We start from the raw sequence: 20,131 nt of genomic DNA, 5'->3' as shown, positions 1-20,131 counted from the left end.
GACGGGGGAGAGGTAGTAGGTGCCCCTGGCCTTGGCGAAGCTCCTCAACTCAAGGGGCGCGCAGGCAGCTATCCGAGGGAGTTTCCGGGGTCTGCCGGGGATACGTGCGCGGCACAGGGAGAGGGGCGGGCCCCGGGCCAGCAGGCACCAGGCAGAGCTTTCAAAAAGAGGATCTGGAACAGGATGGCGGCTGCCTCTCCTTGCCGACTACCCCGAGCCAGCCCTGGGCAACGTGATGCGCGCTGGTAGACCGAGCCGGCAGCTTTCCCCCTCCCCTTCATGAGGCTGGACCCTCCCCTGGGCAGCGCCCCCAGCTCCTCCCCGCTTCGTAGCGCCGGTCCGAGCCCCTCCTCCCGTTTCCGCTGGCAGGAGCTGGAGCTGTGTCCTACCGTACCTCTGCAGCTCCTCCAGCATTCGGCCCCATCCGGCCTGGCCCGGCTCGGCCCACGGACACGCGGGTGAGAACCAGCGCCGTGGAGAGAGGGGGGCGGAAAGTTGCGGGCGCTTCCCGGCTGCGGGAGATGGCAGGAGCGGGGCGGTGGGGTGCAGGCGGTGGCGGGGTGCCGGGGGGTGCCGTTCGCCGGGGCCGGGAGCTGCCAGCCCGGCGGTGGGAGGCACTGGGGAGCGGCGGGGTCCCGGCGGGACGGGCTGGGGGAGCGGGAGGCACGTAAGGCTAAGGAGCGCTTGGTGAAAACAGTTAACGCCTCAACCCCCCACCCCCGCCTGAGTTATATTTGCGGAAACAGGAAAGTTAGTTCAGAGGGACAAGACGAGCCCAGCGTCTTCTGCCATTCCTCACGGGAGCAGATGGTTTCGGCTGGGGATTTCTCCCCGCCACCGGAGATGCAGCCGGGGGGCTTCCTTTCTTCTCGCCGTGCACCCCCACCGAGGCTGCAGTAGGGCGGCGAGCCGAGCCTTGGATAGGTGGGAGCGCGGAGCAGCCCAGGCGTGGGGAGGCCGGAAGGAGGGAAGCCCCCGTGGCAGGAGGGAGGATGTGGCCCAGGAGAGATGGGCGAGTAAGCCGGGGGGTTGGCAGCTCCCCTCGGCAGCCGCCCGAAGAGGTGGCCAGCAGTTCCTGCCTTCCCCCTGCTTACGTAAAACTTCCCTCCAGCTTTGCCTTTTCCTGTTCAAGCTTTTGGAAACTTTTCTTGGATATCTCCCTGTCACCGTGCTCCTGATGAGCGATGGGAGCTCTGTCAGCTCTGCCTCTCTCAGAAGGGCCTTCAGCTCTGGAGATTTCAGATAGGCAGAGAGGAGGATGCTGTTTTGGTGAAAAAAACTAGACTACAAGAGTGAATAAAGCTGTGTTTCTTAATCCTTTTATCAACTCCCTTTTTTTTATGCCTTACTCTGCATTGGTTTGTGGTTTGAAGCACAGGGCTAGGAATGGGGGCACCTGCTTTTCCTACCTGACTGTATTGAACTTATTTTAAGACTTTGGGGTAAAGTCATTTGAAGTTTGACTGGGAAAAAGTTGGATATTCTCCAGAACAGCCGTGACAGTAAAATCGTGTGGCTTGTTTGTGCTGTTACTCCTAGATGAGCCTGAACTTTACCTGTGTGTGCCAAAACATGATATATTACTGTAGCAAAGTTCTTACTAACAGATGCCACAGGTAATTTTAAGTTGCGTATGATGGGCATATAATGGTAAAGGATAATAGCCACTGCAGAAATGCATTCATAAGAGTTATATCAGCATAGGATATGGGGTCATAGCCCTCAATAATTTAAAAAAATATCAAAAGCTAAATTATCAGAGTGATGTGCATGTAGTTGATAACACCAAGGGCAAAAAAAATTAGCTCTCATAGTTCTATGCTCTTGGCTTCTATTTTGCACTTTTTTCTGAGCTCCAAGAATAAAAAACTGGCAGAGCTAGTGTAGCTTCTGCCTCTAGATCTTTCCCTTTAATATTTCTAGACCTGTGCTTTTCAAATTGGAGGTCCTACAGACAAGGCCTTTTCTGTAATGAGGCTGTGGAACTTATGGCAAATATTGTTTTGGACATCTATACTTTCTTTAAAACTGATTCCCATGAATAAAGCTGCATGAAAAAACCTTGGGATGGAAATATAACTGATGCAGTATCATTTGTATTATTCAGGCAAAGCTCTGAGGATAGAATGATCCCGTTCCTCTCTCTTGAGGACAGCGGATTAACTGGGAACGTCAGTGTTATTTCAGTTATTGTGGTTATTTTAACAGAAAATAGCCATCAGAGATGCATGTCCCGCATGCTTTCCTTGCTATTTTAAGTTATTTTATTCCAAAGCGTGCCAAACCCCAGCCTGTACATGAGGGTATTTCCAACACAACTATGTATTTCTAGTATTTAACCTCTGCATCCCCAAATGCACAAATTGCAATGCCTCCCCAATGCATAGCAATAAAAAAAGTGAAATATGAAACCAGCACAAAATAGTATAGCAAAACAACACTTGAGGTTACAGCACTGGTTTAAGGATTTACTTTCACATTTGTGGCACATGGAACCAGCAAGTTTGCATTAGAGGATCCAAGACTGTCTCAGTATTACTCTGTGAGAGTGGGTATGCAGTTGGTTGGGCCTTGATGAGAAGAGACTGCTTGTTTTAGAAACAATACATTAAGATTTCTGTTGCTCTTGGGTTTGATGATTGAAAACCCATCTCAGTTTTTCACTTTTGTCATATTTCAGTATTGTGCTTTTTGCAAGTGATGTATGCCCCATTGGTTTTCTGTGTTGCAAGAATGTCACTACATTTACTGATGCAGAAAAAGAGATGAGACCACTTCAAAGAAGCTGGGCTTGAGCCAGCAATGTGCCCTGGAAGCAAAGGCAGCCAATAATATGCATGGTTATTTTAGTAAGACTGCAGCCAGTATACCAAGGGAAGTTATTATATCCCTGTGCTTTGCATGTTAGACAGTGTAGAATACCCTATCCAGTTTTCTGCTCTTGGAGAAAAGAAAGGTATGGATAAAATGGAGCTAGTCTAGAGGAAGGCCATTGGGATGCTAAAGCACATGTGGAACAGCTGGGCCTCATTAAGAGATGCGGAACTGGGAGCCCAGTATGGTAACCCAGCTAGCAAGGCAGGTGCCCCACCAGCCAGGGTCCTATCTCAAGGTACTGAGTGAGGCAGCCAGTGCCAAGCAAGAGTGTAGATTTCCATGGGGGTTTGTGGTGCTAAGGCAGGTCCAAGAATAAGTGGAGACATGAATCAGCAGTTGAGGGTCATGGCCAGTGATGGTAATTAGGGTCAGACCCAGTCCAATTATCACTGAGCAGGTCCATAGTGATGCAGCAGATCTGAGGTCATGTGAAGAAGTCGCACCATGGGTCAGGATCAACAGTGTCCATGACTGTACACAGGCATGACTGGAGACTGGCACACCTACAGAATAGCTTGGACAGGGCAAAGGCAGAGCTTAAATGGAGCCCCTGGGGCCATGGGCAGAGAGTGAGGATAGAGGCACTATGTGAGGCTGATCAGGGCCTTTAAAGGTTTTTATTTCATTGTGCTCCAGGCCTTTGTACAGTATGAGGATCATATGCTGAGGGAACTGGGCTTGTTCAGCCTGGAGAAGAGAAGGCTTTGATGGGGCCTATAGTAACCTTCCAGTACTGAAGAGAAGATATCAAGAAAAAAGACTTAGGCTCTTCACATGGATATGTAGTGGTCGAATGACGGACAACAAATGTCCTGTGAAATAAGAAGTAAAAGCCAGATATCATGACAATCTTTTCTGTTAGGAGAACGGTCAGTTGTTGAAACAGGTTTCCCAGAGGGCTTGTGCAGTGTGCAATGTCTGTCCTCCCGGGTTAGTCTTGTTGTGACCTCGTAGCTGACCCTATGTAGAGTAGAGCAAGAGTGGAATTAGATCACCTCCCCAGGCCTGCTCCAATACGAATTCTCTGGTCCTAAGATGATTTGGTCTGAGAAGGAAGGAGGTATGTAAAACTACGGCAATACTTATGAGCATCGTGGATTATGAAAGGCTTTAGGATGCTGCTGTGTTGCCAAGATGCTTAGTAGAGGAATTGTTTTTAAAAATAACAATTTTCCTCACTATGCTAAGGTCTTATTCTGGAAGGGTGGGTGGGGAGGGGGAGAGGGCAGGGGAGCTGAAGATACTTTCTTTTTCAAAACTTGCTTTTTTTTAGTGATTCTCAATGTACAAAGTGCCTTTTTAGTGCAACATCACTTAAAGATGCTTTCTGGGATAGGTGAAGCTGTATTCTTTCAAAATTAATGTAGGAAGTGTGATGACAATCCCTGATGCTGAGCTTGGGAAAAGACAGTGTATGATCAGGGAATAGTTCTTACTTCAGAGTTACCTTCTTTGACACTGTAGAAAATAGAATAAATGTGTCCGGACTAGCAAAGCACTTCCCCATGGTTGTTAACAGGCTTAGGGTTGAGTCAATCCCAGTGGGCCCAGCTTAGCCATAAATACTAAAAAAAAAAGTGTGAGTGCATCAGAAACGTCTTTGTATTTTCCTCTCTACATGGCAGCGAAATTGTGGTAAAGCAGGGATGTGCTGAGGAGCTGCCTTTTCTTCACCCAGACCCTGGCTACACTTCACTCAGTACAATGCATACTAGAATTCAATTTTGAGGGTAAATGCTCACTGGGAAGATACAAACTTTTGTGTATGTTGCTCACATGTAGGAGGCACTTGTCCTTTCTCTCTGTCACTCCTGGTCTTCTAAAGCTGGCTTCTAGACTGGTTCTGCTTCTCTTTGTAGCCTCTTTCAGATGAAACTTCCATTGCTGAATGTCAGTGCTTTGTTTCCTGGGGAGAAAAACAAACCTCAAGTTAGTCTTGTGGGTCACTTCTTCTGGTTCAGTGGCATAATTTCTGTCATGTGTTTGTACTGAAGCAGGTTATTCTCCAGTGCTTTCTGCATTGCATAGGTATTTCTGGGAGTCATGTGTCTCTGTGAGCAGAGATGTTGTACGTCACAGATAGCACTGTGCTTCACCTGCCTTTCAACCCCTACCTCACTTTTCCTTCTCAGCCTGCTTTTGGAAGCACTTTCTCTTCAGGTGCTATTGAACTGTTTCTTCTGATATTCCAAGCATTTGAATTTATTGCTGTAAAAAATAAACCCATTAGGGCTAGAGTTTGTGGAATAAGGCACAATCTGAGGCACAGCCTTGCTGCTTTTTTCCTTGACTGCAAGGCAAGTAAAACTGGAGGCAACTGACCTCTGTGCTTCATACAAAAGAAATAACAGATAGGAAACATGGGATCCTCAGTAGGTGAGGAACTGCATTTTGATGGCATTGAGATGTATTAGGCTGTTAAACTGCCTGTTGAGGAGGAGTGAACAAATCCTATTCTTGAAAAGCTTTTAAAAGTATTTAAAAAAAGGCATGGTCTTGGGATAGCTTTAGGGACATGAGGCAGACTAAATCATAAACATAGGCACCAATAAGTGGCCAAAGGTATTAGGCTTCGCATTTCTTTGCAGTAATGTGAATATGATGTTGTGGTATTATGGTAGCACTGAAGTAATAACATAGAATCATTTCACAGAATGGTTTGGGTTGGAAGGCACCTTAAAGATCACCTAGTTCCATCTCCCCTGCCATGCCCAGGAACACCTCCCACTAGACCAGGTTGCTAGAGGCAGCCACAAATTCTCTGGGCAAGTGTCTCACTACCCTCACAGTGAAGAATTTCTTCCTAATGTCTAACCTAAATCTACTCTCTTCCATTTTAAAAGAAAGTTCAATCATAAGTTTATAAGATTTGAAGTTTGCATTAATCTTCGTTTCAAAAGGCTTAACAGGAATTTATTTTCTTTCTTATTCATAGAATCATAGAATCATAGAATCCTAGGGGTTGGAAGGGACCTTGAAAGATCATCTAGTCCAACCCCCCTGCCAGAGCAGGGTCACCTAGAGTACATCACACAGTAATGCGTCCAGGCGGGTTTTGAATGTCTCCAGTGAAGAAGACTCCACAACTTCTCTGGGCAGCCTGTTCCAGTGCTCTGTCACTCTCACAGTAAAAAAAAAATTTCTGATATTCACCTTAAACCTCCTATGCTCCAATTTGTATCCATTACTCCTTGTCCTATCACTAGACATCACTGAAAAAAGCTTAACTCCATCTTCTTGACACTCACCCTTTACGTATCTGTAAACATGGATGAGGTCACCCCTCAGTCTCCTTTTCTCCAAACTAAAGAGACCCAGCTCTCTCAGCCTTTCCTCATAAGGGAGATGTTCCACTCCCTTAATCATCTTTGTGGCTCTGCGCTGGACTCTTTCCAGCAGTTCCCTGTCCTTCCTGAACTGAGGGGCCCAGAACTGGACACAATACTCCAGATGCGGCCTCACCAATGCAGAACAGAGGGAGAGGAGAACCTCTCTTGACCTACTAACCACACCCTTTCTAATGCGCCCCAGGATGCCATTGGCCTTCTTAGCCACAAGGGCACACTGCTGGCTCATGGTCATCCTCCTGTCTACTAGGACCCCCAGGTCCCTTTCACCTACACTGCTCTCCAGCAGGTCAGCCCCCAACCTGTACTGGTACATGGCATTTTTCTTCCCCAAATGCAAAACTCTACACTTGCCCTTGTTGAACTTCATCAGGTTTTTCCCCGCCCAAGTCTCCGGCCTGTCTAGGTCTCTCTGAAGGGCAGCACAGCCTTCTGGTGTGTCAGCCACTCCTCCCAGCTTGGTGTCATCAGCAAACTTGCTGAGGGTACATTCTGAACCCTCATCCAGGTTGTTGATGAAGATGTTGAACAACACCGGTCCCAGTACCAACCCCTGAGGGACTCCACTACTCACAGGCCTCCAACTAGATTCTGCCCCATTGACTACAACTCTCTGACTTCTTCCTTTCAACCAGTTCTTGATCCACCTCACTGCCTGATCATCAAACCCATACTTGATCAACTTATCTACAAGGATGCTGTGGGAGACAGTGTCAAATGCTTTACTGAAATCAAGATAGACCACATCTACTGCTCTACCATCATCTATCCACCTAGTAATTTCCTCATAGAAGGCTATAAGATTAGTCAAACATGACTTACCCTTGGTAAAACCATGTTGACTGCTCTTGATGACCCCCATGTCCTTGATATGCCTAGAGATAGTGCCAAAGACAAGTTGTTCCATCACCTTTCCAGGGATGGAGGTGAAGCTGACCGGTCTATAGTTACCTGTGTCCTCCTTCTTGCCCTTCTTGTAGACTGGAGTGACATTTGCTATCCTCCAGGACTCAGGCACCTCTCCTGTTACCCATGACTTACTCAAGATGATGGAGAGTGGACTAGCAATGACCTCCACCAGCTCCCTCAGCACCCTTGGATGCATTCCATCTGGACCCATCGATTTATGGATGTCCAGATTACTCAACTGATCCCTAACCCAATCCTCATCTACCTTGGCAAACTCCTCCTTTATCTTGACTTCTACTGGGGCTATATGAAACTCTTTTGAAAGCACTTTTTCCTTTTGCTGTCAGAGTTCTCCTTTCTGATGCAAGATTTGTCATACTGTTCTAATGCATGATATTCCTGAAGGTGGAAATGACTAATGACTAAGGCGTTTATTTCCATGTTGCCTGTTACAAGTGCAAAAAAGGAGGCCAACTGCATTAACTAGTGAAAAGCTGATTATATTTTTGAGGCTATGTCACTGCATGTCTCTCAAATCAGCTGAACTGTGTGAACTGGAGTTTCTGCACTGATATTGTTAAAGTAGAGTTGCCTTTGCTCTGGATAGTCTTCATTGATTTACAATTGCTTGGACTGGTGTGTGTATACTCATGATAAGGAATATATCAACTTCATGCAGGCATAGGACCACAAGACTTGTGGCAAATTTGGAGAGGAGGCAGGGCTGGAGTGGAGAAGGAGCTCAGGGGGGAGTAAGTGAAAATGCAGGGGTTTGAGAGGGCAGTAGGCTAAGGGAGAGGAAGTCTGTGGCCCTCCCCTGGGAGGAAGGTCTGAAAAGGAAGGATCAGGTGGTACCCTGAACAAAGAGCTGAAATGTCACACCCAGCAGGTTTGAAGGAGACTTAGCTCAAAATCTTGTGACTCTGTCCTAGGGAACAGGGACCAACTCAAATTCTGGAGAGCAGAGGGCTATGTGAGCTCTCCTGTATTTGGTGTCCTTCAAGTTCACTCATAAATGAAGTAATTTGACCTGAAGAATTAATGGAGGCAGGGCTTGAATTTGAAGGAATCCTGGATTTAGACACTGGTGGGAAGGACCTGTAGGAAAGAAAATGTGGGAAAATAATTGAGTCATACTTTTGTAGTTGTATCTGTTACAGGGATTGCACTGTTCTCTATAGCCTCTAGGTAACCATTACTAATTTCCAAGTGAATATGGCATAGAGACAGCATTGCATACTCTGGTGTTATTAACCTAAGTTCCTAATCTCTTGCAGTTTGGTAGTGAATGCTGTCTCCTCGAGTGCCTTATGGCAATATGTTGACACTTTTGTGGTCCCATAGTCAAAACTGAAGTTTAGCACAGACAAGGAGAACTCTATATTTGGAATTGCTAATTTCTAAAGGTTGAATAATTCAAGAATGCTTTTAAAGTAGTGTTTTCCTTTCTCTGTCAGTTTTTTACCTGACTCTGCATACAGTTTAGTATAAGGTGGTACTGCCCAGCATGTTTAGATAGCTTTATTTTGAACAGGTTTTTTTATTTCTCAAAAATCTACTTACCCCAAAATAATCTTTGCTTTGCATTTTATATTAAGCATATAACTATGCAAATGAAGGTTGTTGCTTTGCTTGAAGAAATTGTAGCTGAAGTTACGAAGGATCGAAAGCAAAATTCTAGAAATGTCTAGCCTGTTGTTTCCACTTGAGGACAGTGTGCAGAGAACTGTTTATATACATGTGAACAAAATACCATTGGGGAATGGGATAATGGCTCTGGCAATAGAAAAGACATGTACTAACAAGCAGACCGGAGCATGTCTTGTTGTAAAATAAGTGGCTGGCTTAAAAGCCTGTGAAGGAAGCCTTCCAAATCTAAACAGTTGAAAGTGATTGTCTTTCATATAGCAAAGCGTTTGGATCTCTCCAGTGCTGCTGTGCTGTCTCACAATTTTTCCAAGTAACAGTGGCTCCTGAGTGTTTCAAGGCTGTTGTGGATCTCTTTCCCAGCAATGGAGAAAGTGGCAGGACAGACAAGACTTTTGCACTTTGTAGCGCCTATGTCACTACTGATAGCAGCAGAGGCAGCTGTGAGGAGCATATAAATGGTATAGACACCTATTACTCAACTATTTGGTGTCATGAAAGATGAGCAAGGGGAAAAAACTGCAACTCTAGAAAATTTTCTAAGTTACTCAGCTACTCAGGATGGAATAGGGGCTGGATCCTGCACTAGGAAGCTTTTCCTGTTTCAGGTGGGTAACAGGGAAGACTCAGGAGACAGTGTTTCAGGTGAATGTGGTCACAGATTAGGAGTGGTAAGAGTATTTTCTGGGACCAGTGATCTGTAGAGTGATACAGAAGAGACAAAAAGACTTAATTGTGAACAGGAGCTTTTTGGAAGTGTTCTCTATCCAAGTACAGAAGGCAAAATGAAAAGAATTTTGAAGCAGAGAAGGGGTCTTTTTGGGAGAACCAGGAGGAGGAAATGAGAACAGCCCGCCTTAAGTTCCCATACAAATGTATGTGTGGCTTTCAATTTTCCAAGTTCCATGTTGTCCCAGCCTTTCCTGATGGAATGGTCACCACAAAATATCTCCCAAGAGTTATAGAAGAAACTTGCTCCTTTTCATTATATTTTTCTTTCAGTGATTTCTCAAGACATCTGTTTAGAAGCAGTCTGTTTTCCCTGAAAAATTCACCTTCGTTAGGTGCTTTCTTTTTCTGACTCCACTTGCTGAAGTTTCTTACTCTTCAGGGATCCCCAAGCAATCTCTAGTATGTCTTGCTTTTTTTTTTTTTATGAAAGCAAAAAGTTGTGCTTGTTTCTAATAATAGCTTTGTAGTCTCATCTTCAACCCTTCCTTCTCATTCTACTCTCCATCAATTCCTCTTTGAAGAGTTGAGGAAGTTCCTTCTGTGGTAAGAGAACCACCCTTTCTCTTTTGCTGTCTGTAGTCCATTTCTTTCTCACTGTTTTTATATTAATTATGCAGCTGTTTTTTCTGAACTGCTTTTTAAAGAGCTTTAAAGAAAAATGCTGCTTCATGCTTTAGAAAGTAGTATTTAATTCCTCTGTCTTTTAAACTTGAAAGTCACTTCTCAAAATCTTAAGGCACTTGTCTTTTTATTTTGGAGCTGCTTAAGCATCTCTCTTCTTTACTCTTATGAGACACTGAGAAGTTATGTTCTTTGCTCCATGTTCCTCTGAAGACAGTAGAAAATAGCAATCAGGCTGTTTCTGCTTGGTTCACTAGACCAAGCTCTGTTAGTGTTTCAAAGATCTGAAAGTGGCTAGAGTTGTAAACTTTAATTTTATTAATAAAATACACTGATCCCATTCTTCAGGTACAAAATGACCCCACAGCAAACTTGAAACTGTCAGTGAGGGCCGAAGTAGATTACTGCTGCTGATGGCCTTAGTCCTGGGCATCCATTTACAAAACTTGCCCTTGGGTCATGATTTGAGGAACTGAGAGACAAGTATGCTTTATTTTATAGGATGAAGCATGGTAATCTTCCTAACATTTATCAGGAAATTGGTGCCTACCAATCTCTGAATATAAAAGCTCTAGGGTCAGTGATCTTAAAGGTCTTTTCCAACCTAAATTATTCTGTTATTCTGTGATTTTTTTTCCTATGTTTTGCTAGCCCTCATGTTACAGGACTTCTGGGTTTGATGGCAGCCCTGTCTCCTTCACTTCTCTCTGCTGTCAACAGTGGATTGAACAAATTGCCTGACTGTTGAGTACAGTTTCCTACTCATCTAGATAACATGGTGAAAGATACAAGTTTCTGAAGAATTCACAGAATATCAGTTTATTGCATCATCATTTGTTGCAACAGCCTTGTACTTATCTGAGCTCTGTAGTGAATCTTGGAGGGCATGAGCTGAGTTTCAGTTGCATCTGTTTGTGAATTTTCATCTCACCATTTGTAGTCTGGTTCTTGTTTCTTTGAGTTTGTTATCAACATTGCCTTGGTCAACAGCAAGACCTCTGTTTTCTAACAGTTTTCTAGCAAGCATTTGGCTTTCTTTTTTAATTTTAGTGTATAGACCTGGCTTATGTCAAAGCCAAGCAGCGTACCTGTGATGTGGTGAGGACCACTACCTGACACTGGATTACATGACTTCAAGGGCTCCTCTCAGACCATTTCTGCCTTTGCTGTATTCATGCTGTATCCATAACACACATCAGTGATGAATGAAGTTAGTCTTTAAATGTAGTTGACAGCGTACTGTCTATGGCATCAGTTTGACTAACTAGGCAGCATCTGTGCAGTGAAACTGTAGGAAACTTGGATTATTAAATCCTTGAAATTTAAAAAATATTTTTACTTCTTGCTAAGCCACATTTGATTTCAATATAATTAATTCAGTTATTGAAATAAACTTGGCTCTTCTGTCTCTAGGGAGCTGGCTTGGTTGGTTGGTTGCCTGCATGTGGTTGACATAGAGCCTGACATCGGTGATGAGCTTAGCATTCACATAGTATCAGTTCACTTTACAGAAGATGTGTAGAACTAATGTGTACAATACATTGAGGTATCCATGTGCTCCAGCAGGTATAGTAAATACACTGTGTGAACTGTAAAATCAACAGGACCTTCTCTTGGTACCAAAAGCAATGGTTGATTTGAGGTAAATTAATTCTTAATACAGAATGTGAAAAGATTGATGGTGAAGGCACCTAATTAGCTCCATGTTTACTGTTCAGAAAGGGGAAGTAATTAGTTTTGAGAACACCATTCTTGAAATCAAGATTTCTTATTCGCCATTTAAAAATTCCTTATGTTGGAAGACTGAAAACATTTAGAAATCAATCATTTTCTCATAGATGTGCTTGAGTATATTTGTGACCTCTAGACTCTGGAAACAGAGTTTCAGAATCTTTCATGATACCCTGAGGCAGGCTGAGAGAAAGCATTAATGTAAAAACACCATCACCAATGGAATAATGGAAACAAGTTGACCAAGTTTGGTGAATAATCACATTTTTTTAACAAGTAGCCTGTCCTTTTTGGATGTGGCTGCAATAATTTTTTATGGGGTTTTAAACATTGGAGATGGTGTTGTTCTGTGTCTCCTCCACGTGTTTGGAGGAAGTCCTGGTCTCACTGGTGAGTTTCTATTTTTGCAGCACCCTTCTAACATTGGTGTGGTGCTGTTACAGCCCTGAAAGTACCAGTATGAATTGGAGAAAGTGAGGTGCTTTATGTTATTTGGTATTCTGTGATTCTCACTCCAGCAGTGGTTTGTTGTACTAGAAGCAAAGGAGCAACCCATCAGAAAGTGGGACTATTGCAGGAGAGTTTAGCAGGAAAGGTCTTGTTTAATTCTCTTCACGTTTCTGTAAAACAGGTCACCAGGTGTGTTGGTTATGATAGGGGACCAATGCAAAAGGGAAGAAGCATTGGATATTTTTGGCTAGTATTTCTGATTCAATTGTCAAACAAGTTTTGCTTTTCCCCTTAATCTCTGTTTTTTCTTTAATTTCTATGAGTCTGTTTTAGTATTTTGCCTATTGTCATCATTTAAATTTTAATTCAGATGAAATCAGTATATTATGACCTAGCAACCAGTGTTTGGATTTACTCCTTTTGTTCAGAAGCAAGTGGGATTTGACATAACTTTTCCTGTTGTTTTTTCCCCCCTTAATCCCTACTTTCTGTCCTCTTGAGGTAATTATATTTGTAATGACAGGGGGGTCCAAAAGGCAACAAAGTTTACTTTGGTCCTCTTTATCTCTCCAGGTTTGATCTGTGACTCTTCTGTTGGCAGACATCCAATTACCTCAAGTAAGTAGGATCTCTATGGAGGATACTCAAAGTAATTAATTTTGGTCTTTAATGCCACTCACATTGACATTAAGGGGATATGAGTTGTGCCAACACTGAGCCCTTATGAAACCTTCTTGTGATTGTTGTTTTCTTGTCACAAATTCTGAGAGAGTCCAGAGTAACACAGTTGTTGCTGGGATTGTTTTTAAGTGTTGCTGTAGGTACCCAAGGAAATGTAACAGCAGAGGACAGTAATTCTCTTCATTATATACAAATATAATTCTTCCTCTGTTTTCTTACCTGTCTTTGACATTTGAAAGACAAGGAAGCAGAGAAGAACCAAGCAATGTTCCTACTGATAGCACTTTCATTGATCCATATAAATTGTGTCCTTTTGTGCAAGCATAGTTTTATAAACAGGCTTGAAAAAAGTCTTATCTCGGAGGGACCCTTGTGTTTGGTTTCCTAGTGCAGCTGCAGGCCTATTGCTTTGTGTTTTTACACTCCCTACATTCTTCAGGGATTTAGGCTTGGCTAAGAAGTTAGTGGAAAATGTGGCACTGCCTACCTGTCATTGCTGTTCTGACATAACAGACAAAGCAAAGGTGAAATCCACCTTTCTACTGAACACCACTTGTTCTACCAAAGGCTGTGAGGACTGCGGGTTGGTAGGTCCTAGCAATGACAGCAGCAGAGAGATCTTGTCCACTCATGCACTTGGCTTGCCAAGGACTATTGCATACTTACACACTTCTTGTCTAAAACTTCTAAAGACAACTGCAGGGAAAGAACATCTACTGTTTTGCATTTTAAGATGAGTGACGAGATTACAGTCTGCGAAGGAAAAAAATCTCCCTGCAACTGGAAAAGCCAAACATATTAGGTGTTGCTAAGAAAAGTAAATGCTGAAGCTTTCCTTTACTCTCGTGTGAATGATTATTACAGGTGATGCCACAAAATGACTTGGTCTTGGGGATACAGTAAAGATTCAGTGGTCTTGGAATACTGTTTATAAAAGGGAGTACTGAGAAATGAACTGAAAGGGATTTTTCAATGTCAAGGCAGTAGTTTTGTTGTCTTAAGTGCTCAGGAAAATGTCACTTGTATGACCTGTATTTTTTTGAGAGAAAAAATTGGTGGTAAAGTACATTAATAAAAGGTGACAACTAGCTTAAAATCTGTACGTTTGCCATTAGACATGAACAGATTCTGGATATTTCTATTGCAAGAAAAAGAATGAAGACATATTTGGGAGGAGTTAGGGATTGAAATAGGTAACATCTGTATTTGTAGTAAATGAGACAAAATGTTACACTGTGTAACGTAAAGAACCTATGAAATTTCATGCTGTAGAATTTAAGACAGTTATAAAAAGCTTTGGCTCAGGCATAGACCATCTCTCCTGTAAGGCTCCAGTGTGTTTATATCTTTCAATGATTTTTTTTTTTTTTTTAATCACTCCTTGCATGTATGCCATACTGTGAATCATACTGAATGGTGCTCTGTTTATTCCTGTGTCCTAGGAAAGCTGGGCATTGCTCTTGGGTGATGGAAAAAGATAGTTGTGGAAGCTCGAAATAGTTGTTATTAATTCCAGGAGTTTTCTTTCTGTTCATCCTTGTTCCATCTGAAATAGTTGCTGTATTATGAGCTCTTTCATCTTGTTTCTACCCCTTTAAAATTTGATACTGCAGAAATTAATGTAACATTATATACAATGTTACATTTCAATGTAACTGCCTTATGTTACGGAAGTGAGAATTCCCACAGCACCCCTAACTCTGCCTCCAGAAGATAAAGCACATCAAGTGAGTGTCTTAATTACACTATTATATAGCACTGGTCACTAGCATGTATTGTGTGCAAATGTTTACATTTCCAGTCAGGTACAAGTCTCTGGCAGTATTGAAATATTATATGCTAATTATACTAAAAGATCATATTACACTGGTAAATGGGCATAAGCTTGATTCCCATAATGCTGTTTTGTGAATCAAGTAATGAAGAAGTACAAAAGAATCCATAACCCACAGAGAGAGAAGATAAATAGGATATTTCAAACATTTATCTTGCTTGCATAGTAACATACAATTTTCTCCCCTTTCCATTATGTTACTGAAATCAGTTTCACATCAGATTGAAATTAGTATATTAGTATCCCACCTCTAAATGGGAAATTACCTCACCTCTTTGCTGATTACCACACCTGCTTTCTGATCAGTGATAGCTGTGGATTTCAGGTACCCTTTCCTGTAATTCAGGGATTTTCTTTTCAAAGGTGTCAATTTCTGCTAAGAAGATAGGACTTTGTCATGCTGAGCAAAATGGGAAACGTGCCTTTTACTTATGCATATTTAAAAGCTTTCCAGACTTGAATTTCTAGTATCTGAATAATAAATTTGTTGTTAAAATAAAATGAATTAATGCCTTACTAGCATGTGATCTTGAAATTGACTGAAATGTGATGTATTGCAAAATCTATTGCAGGAAACTCTTCAGTAGATGATTAGTAGAGGTGGTCTTGAGTTATATCTTAAAACCACCACTTACTGTCATTTTTTTAATATGTCTGTAAAGCACTCTAAGCTCTAAGCATTTTCGCTGTTGTATAATGGAATCCAAAAGGGCATGTGAGATGCTTTGTGGTGGTATGTTTTTTGGAGCCAGCCATAAGAGCACATTTTAACATACAGGATGCATTGAATAATAGATTTTAAATGTTTGAGGTACTATTGTATGGTTGCAAGTTGCTTACCCATGTGGTGATCTTAGGTGCTGGAGTGTGTCCAGAGAAGGGCAAGAAAGCTGGTGAATCATCTGGAGTGTCTGGGGGAACTGGGGTTGTTTAGTCTGGAGAAAAGGAGGCTGAGAGGAGACCTCATTTGGTCCCTACAACTACCTTGAAGAAGGTTGTAGTGAGGTAGAGTTTGGTCTCTTTTCCCTAGTAACAAGCAACAGGACAAGAGGAAATGGACTCAAGCTGCACCAGAGGAGATTTAGATGAGATATTAGAAGAAACTTCTTCACTGAAAGGATAATTAAACACTGGAATAGGCTGCCCTGGGAAGTGGTTGAATCACCATCCCTGGAGGTGTTTAAAAGACACATAGTTGTGGTGTTTAGGAATATGATTCAGCACTGGACTCAGTAGAGTTAGTTTAGTGGTTAGACTTGGTGATCCTGACGGTCTTTTCCAACCAGGATCATTCTGTGATCTTCTGTGGTGACCCTGGATACTTTACTGGCACAGGTCTGTTTTTCATTTGTATAGTTTGTTTTGGACTGTGAGCAGGGTTATTGCTCCCAAATTCTTTGTACTACACTCAGCAGAGTGAGGCACAGAGAGGAGGGCCTGGAAAGTACTCTACAAATATAGACTGTAAAGTTTAATCCAAAATGAGATTGGACAAGCAAGGTAAGAAAGAGAAGTGTGAGAACAGAGGTAGTTAATTTATGTGTCTGTCTTACAGAAGTAAGTTGATGACCCAGTTGTGTCAAAGGCCTATATTTATAAAATGTGTAGTATGCAGGGGTGTTCGTAGTTGGGGCAACACATTATTCATGTCTAATTTCAGTGAATTCTTGGCATTGTCTCTGTTTTTTGTCATATGAAGAGCCTGTGCAATTAAATGGATAATGTTAAAGTAGGACTTCAGAAGCATGAATAGAAGTCCTGCTGAGGTTACCCGAGGAAGAGAATGCTCCTCTGGGCATTGGCCAGGTCAGGATAATTTTGTGTGCAGAGGACTGTCTTTTAAACTGGATTCTAAGGCCTTGAGGCAGAATTGTAAATGATCCTGTCCAGTAAGTAACTGAGTAATATGATCTAGCTAAGCTTTAATGTGTCATAATTTTCAGTCTCCCAGCATGGGACTGGTAAAAGATAAATTAGTTATGGGGAAAGGAAAATAATTTGTCCTAGACACATTGTTAAGAGTTAGTTGTTGGCTATTCTCAGGCTGTTTGAACCTGGAATATTTGCCCCCATTGTTAATTAACTTAAAAGGCTCTCTTTGGTGCTACCACTGTTGTCAAGAAAACATGTTTTCTCATTACTTCTTTTCCCTTGGAATAGCAGATTTTTTGCCCTCCCACAGGCAGATTTTAATTTTTTTTTATACAGAGAAAAAAAAACTTTCACTTGAGTCTTTAGTGACATAAATAACCAATTCTCTTTATGAGTGATAAGTTTAGGCTGTCTCTTACTCATTTGTCATGTGAGAGAAGGCATGAAGGAATGTGGTAACTGATGGAGGACCATGTCCTGCTCTTACCTTGTCCCTGTTGCTTGTCACAAAACTCCCACAGAACAGTCATCCTCAGATGACTTCCATACAGCAGTTCTTGAGCATGGTTGCCTCTGAAAGCAACTGGGGCATGCTTCTCTTTGGTCTGAGCTGGTTCATGGTATGTGTTTTATTACATGCAGTGTATTATCTGCGTCACTGTAATGAAATGGCCTAATTTCTGATGGAGTTGTATATATGTTCATATGCTAGCCTGTTAGACAGCTTTGAACTAATTAATTTCTTAAAGCAGTAGTTTTCAGTCTGTTATCAGGCCTTAAGCATTTTCTACTGGAGGTTACAATCAGTTCAGACCCACTTTGAACTCTGATTTTTCTGCTGCTGTTTATAAATTCTTGACCCAACAGTTCATGTCTGTGTTGCACATCACACTCATGCCAACTTGAGAACCTGTCTGTGGTTAGGTGTTCTTGTCTTAAGGAACCAAGAAAACAAACTTCTGAGAGTACAGAAACTTTCATTATCAGTGGATTATTTCAGTGAAGGAAAGAAATTTCTTTCAGTGTAGGAGAGAAATTAAGTCACAAGTCTTTAGCTCCATGTGAATGTAGGTGAGATCTCAGGAGTTGTACTACTTTCCTTGCCAGCACCCCATATCTCCTCCATATCATTTTCAAAGCAATCTCTCTGTCACTCAGCAGAAGCATTGGCAGTATCACAGAGGCTAGAGGTGGTGGTGAGGAAAAACATTTAACTTTCCAGCCCTCTGTAGAGCCTATATCAAATTGCCCCCTGTTAATGTGTTTCTTGGCACTTTGGTTCAGTTACTGAAGATTTTCAGGCAGCTAGGTACCCCTCAGGCAGGTAGGTTTCCCCATGTGGAAGCATATAACTCTTTGAGTCTTTGAGACACTTTATACTTTTTTTTTTTCTTTCTTTGTTTTTTTAGAGTATCATCATGGATTGTAGACATCACTGCCAAGGCTTTTGCTTGAGCTGACAGTTCAGTGCTTTTGAAAAAAAAAAAAAAAAAAAGTTGGGTATATATGCAGGTAACAAGTATAGCTATTAATCCTAGATCCTTCCCTTCTATTAAGCTAATTAACCACTTGTTCCCCTTGTGTTCCTACCATTGCAGTACTGGGAGGGTTAGCTTGTACGCAGCCCTCTGCTCTTCTTGACTAAGCTATGCTACTCGGCTGTTTTATCTTTTCCATCCTGCCAGTTCCTTCACTGCCTGCCTCTATATTGCCCTCAGGCTAACATGGAGATTAGTTGACCGAGCATAATAGAATTTTCCCTGTTTTAAAGTCCATGCTTGAGGAATGTTTAAGAAGGAAAATGGGGAAATTAGGAAACATCTGAGGACAGAGAACACAAAGCAGTTCTATTAATGGGAAAAGTATGGCATAAATGCACTGTTGCTATATAGTGCTGAGGATGGAAGAGATGGAAAGCCAAATTTATTCCCTCCAATTTACCCTCACTAGTGTGTTTCAGAGGCTTATGGAGACATTCCCTAAAGTAGCTCACCAAGAAACTTGTTTTTCTAAGTGGGCTGCACCAAACAGATCCCAGACTCTTAATTTATTCCATTACTTGATTCAACTGACAGTTGATAAAGCCTATTTGATAAGGTATTCAGTGCAAACTCAGGTAATAAAGTCAGATGGAAGCTGAAAGATGTACCGACTGACAAAAGCCTGTGACATCGACCAGGAGGAGGTAAAGCAGCAAACGTTTTGAGCAGACCTATTTGATGCTATGCAAGAGAGATAAAAATTAAACCCAAGGTTACTAGCATTTTGTTTGCCTTTGTGTGCTTGTTTTTACTTTCTGTTCCAGGGGCAAGCATTAAGTCAGATTTGACTGTACATTGCTAGCAGTGGAAAGAATGATGGGAGATGCTGTGGGAATGGAGAGTGATCCATTCATGGCTAAGAACAGAACCAGAATTCGGTGCCTGTAACTCTGAGCAGCACAGATGACACAGAATTGTGATGTGCAGTTGCAAAAGCATAAACTCATCCTTACAGAAGAATTATTTGAGTTTGGGTAGAACATAAGCTTAAAGGACAATCTGCTCTGATGTGAGTGTTCACATGCGGTGTTAATGCTAGTTGTTCTAGATTGTTCTCAGCCTAAACAAGTTTCCGTTTCAAGATGGACTGCTGAAACTGGTTTCATCCAGTTACTGGGTGAAACTCATATAATGACATATATGTTTTTGTCATACTAATTTTTTGTAATATTTTTTAAATGTTTGTGCAATTTAAGGTGAAAGCAGAAAACTGTTCAGATGTCATTTCTTAGTGATTTTGATTTTCAAATATATTTGCATTTTATAAGCATACTTTAAAAAATGGAACACCTAACAATGAGCCTATATTGTCTCAAGGCATTTATTTTTAACCGAGTGTTTGTGTCTAATATATGTTTAAGTGTTATGACTTTCTCTGACAGCATTTCCTACTTTTTTCTTACATGGTTTGAACAAATTAAAAATAATTGAGAAACAGTCAGGAAGAAGTTAGTGAAGGCTGCAAGCTGTGATGCACATATATTTTATTCACTATTTTCACGTTAATTTTTGAGTGATTGCTATAGAATTTAAACTTAAAACATTGTGAGCAGCATTGCTTAAAATATGCATCATTAAGCCTGTTTTCTTTTTCTTGTGGCTCCTGATTCTAAGTTCTGTTTACCTGGTAGAAAGTAAAGATATGCTAAGGGCTGGTTTTGGTATGGGAGTCATCACACAGAAAAACTGTCGAGTGTGCTCTTTGTCCAACATGCAAGATGGGAAGAGGACTCCAGGAGTGAACTGAGTATTGGTATTTTGCAGTTTTGAGTAAGAAAATTAGTACATTAGCAAAACTGGTATACTTCCATGTCATTTATTTTTATAACATTGTGACTTAATTAAAAAAAAGAGAGAATTTGTGGAAAGCCACTGGCTATGACTGAATG

At 41.8% G+C, this 20,131-nt stretch overlaps 1 protein-coding gene across 2 annotated transcripts in view; it reads left to right on the top strand.

Moving 5' to 3' along the window:
• Nucleotides 1–357: 357 nt before the first annotated feature.
• TSPAN9 (tetraspanin 9) overlaps nt 358–20,131 on the top strand; it is a 173,568-nt gene continuing 153,794 nt past the window's right edge. Inside the window, exons 1-2 of one of the 2 annotated variants that reach the window (XM_051621830.1) lie at nt 358–458; nt 12,888–12,932. The gene's annotated coding sequence lies outside the window, so the exon portion shown is untranslated. The remainder of the gene's footprint in view (nt 459–12,887; nt 12,933–20,131) is intronic. The other variant, XM_051621822.1, reaches the window with a different exon arrangement.

This window comes from Apus apus, chromosome 1 (genome assembly GCF_020740795.1).
Source record: "Apus apus isolate bApuApu2 chromosome 1, bApuApu2.pri.cur, whole genome shotgun sequence".
NCBI classification, from domain to species: Eukaryota; Metazoa; Chordata; class Aves; order Apodiformes; family Apodidae; genus Apus; species Apus apus.
Note: the sequence above shows the minus strand (reverse complement) of the source record. Positions and strands in the feature narration are given on the sequence as shown.